This window comes from Fukomys damarensis, unplaced genomic scaffold (genome assembly GCF_012274545.1).
Source record: "Fukomys damarensis isolate Sample0158 unplaced genomic scaffold, DMR_v1.0_HiC HiC_scaffold_37, whole genome shotgun sequence".
Classification (NCBI taxonomy): domain Eukaryota; kingdom Metazoa; phylum Chordata; class Mammalia; order Rodentia; family Bathyergidae; genus Fukomys; species Fukomys damarensis.
This window is the reverse complement of record NW_022900949.1, coordinates 14,863,409-14,866,555: the sequence shown is the minus strand read 5'-3', so window position 1 is coordinate 14,866,555 and position 3,147 is coordinate 14,863,409.

Here is a 3,147-nt window from a genome sequence, read left to right as displayed (position 1 = left end):
TGTAAGTGTCCACATTATTACTGCTTAAAGAAAATGGAGAAGACTGTCATTTTAATGAAATCTGAAGTGGGCCATTAAGGAGAAAATTGTTAAGTCACATTTGATTTGGGCTGTGTGATTATAGACTCAGGGAATCTTGGTAGGTTGTACCTTTACCACTACCAACTGTGCTACTTCCCATGCACTGCAGGAAGAGACCCTTGCTCACTTCACTCTTTCTTTTTGGGGGTTCCTGATGCTTGGCAGAGAAGCGGGTGGCACCTGATACATCTAGTAGAGGATAGACAGATACAGATCTCAGCCAAAGATCATATAGTCTACACTTGGTAATTCAGATTACTTTCCCGTCACCACTGCAAGACATTCTTTTTTTTATTTTTTTTTCTTTTCATTGAGGTTATTGGTACAATTTAGGTATACAATACAATTACATTCATCACTGGGATTCTGTACCTTTACATAATAGGTCTTGATTCTCATTTTTCCCCTTGTCCCTGCCCTCCCTTCACCCCCTCCTCCCCTCCCCATTTACAAACACTTTATTTCCATTTTTTCAGTTTCTGATATTTTTTTCTCTTATTACCTCTCCCCCACCCTTCCCACTTTCCTTACACCTTTAGCCCTTTACTTCCTATTTCACATTATTAATTGTCTCATTAGGATCCTGTGTACTGTTATAGTTTTTCACACCAAAAAAACTATTCGGTATTTCAGTTAAATAAATCTCTGTATGAACATTAAAAATAGGGAATCCTAAAATGAAACTAAAAAGGAAAGTAAAAGAGAAAAGGCAATGATGTAACATTAAAATAATCCTTAATTCTGGAGATGAAAATGGTCCCTGAACATATTTAAATTGCTTCTCACTCTTATAGTCTTATCTTATTCTTTTTTTATTATTTAGAGAATACTTTCTTAGTTTCTGTAATCAAACCCACTTAGATATGACCTTACATATTTAGTACAATGTGTTACCCCTGTACACAGGGGAAAATAAAAATAAAAATAAATTAACTTTTCTAGACCAATACAGTTGTCCATTTCTGTACAATGCCAAGTCAACATAGTAAATTGGGATGACTTTTTCCAAAGTTGGCAGCACCGTTTGACATTCTTGCAGTTTCATTCTTTCACACAAACTCTAAGGAGGCTATGTCAACCCTCCATTTTATTTATTTACTTTTCCATTGAGTTTATTGGTACATTTTAGGTATACAGTACAGTTACATTCATCATTGAGATATTGTACCTTTACATGGCAGGTATTGGTTCTCATTTTTTGCCTCTTACCAATGCCCTCCCTTCACCCCCTCCTCCCTTCCCTATTTACAAAGACTTTATTTCCATTTTTTCATTTTCTAATTTTTTTCTTTTCTCTTATTTCCTTTCCCCTATCTTTTCCACGTCACTTACACCTTTAGCCTTTTTCTTCCTATTTCACATTGTCAATTATATCATTCGGATCTTATGTACCATTATTGGGGATATACTCCTAAGTGAAATGAATAAATCACACAGGTATAAATATTGAATAATTTCTCTGGTGTGAAAAATTGTGTGTTTTAAATGTTTGCAAATTTCATGTTTTTCTTGCAGCTGCCACTCTCAAAACAGAAGACAGGTGCCTCTAAGTTGTCCTCTGGTACCCATTTTAAATATTTCTAATTTTTTCCTCAATCCAACCTCTAATTTGTGAGGTGGGTGGAGAATGTATGACAGGTATGGGTAGTTAGGTGTGGGGAGAGAGACAGATAAGTGGTCAGATTTCAGAGTGGCCCCTTACAGTTCTCCCAGAGTAGCATGGAGGGACCAGACATAAACAGCTGCAGGCATTGCCACAGAGGATGAAGAAAAGAAATGAAAGGGGCCTGCACAAGAAAATAGTGGAGTTCTAGGTGTTTCACCAGTCTCAGTCCATCCTGTATTAAAATAAATAAAGAAAGAAAGAAAGAAAGAAAGAAAGAAAGAAAGAAAGAAAGAAAGATGCCTGATAATAAGACCGAGATAAAAACATCCATCTAATCATGCCCACAAAACTCAAGTGAAATGACTGAATTATGGATACAGAGGGACGAGAGTCAGGCTTGTTTCACCAAGAGAGGACTCTTTTTGTGTGTCCATGTGGGATTGGGCTTTATTTTCTCTTCTGAACCCATAAGTTCAGGAATGATCTTATGTAAATTCTCCTCAAATTTTCCCATGAAACTGAAGGGATAGCAACATTGATAAGCTCATTCCTGGAAGCAATCAATCTGATACAAAGGTCAGGCAAGGATCAAACATAAAGAAAGCTACAAGCTGATTTCCTTAATGTACCTAGACTTACAAAAAGTTCTCATAGAAACATGTAAGCAGAACAGACCAATACATTAAAAGGATCATGTACCATTAAACATTTGACATCATCGCAGGGATGCAAGGATTGTTCAGCACATTCAAATCAATAAGCACAGTGTATCATAAATAGAAGCAAAAAAATCATGCAATTCTCCCAATAGATGCATAAAAAACATTTGAAAAAGGACAAGGCCTAGTTTAAATACACTGATAATATATATAATGTAGTATATAATAAAATATATATGACCTTAAATTGATGATAGCCATTTATGAAAAATCCACTTCTATCATATCAAATGGGGGAAATCACAAAAGATTCCCACTAAAATCAGGAACAACAGAGTCTACGCACACCACTTATGTTGAATATATATTCAAAATATTAGTCAGAACAATCAGCCAATATAAATAAAGGAAATGGACATATATAGAAAAATGAATAAGTCATATTATCCTTATTTGACATTGATATTATCCTTTATATTTTAGACTAAAAAAAAGTTTTAATGGACAAATTCATTAGTGTCAGGATTCAAAATCAATACCAAAAAATCAGTGGTGCTCCTTTGTACCAATGATGAACCTACTGAGAAAGAAAGAAGGAAAACCATCACATTCACAGTAATTTTAGAATACATAAAGACTTAGGAACTAGGATAATCGAGGAAGTGAAAGATCTCTGTAAGTATAAATAATTTAAAAATCAAAATAAAAGGTGATAGCAAACAGGAAAATAGACATTGTAGAAATGAGAAGAGAATATGGAGTTGGTAAAGGAGGGAAGAGGAAGTAAAATTATATATATAT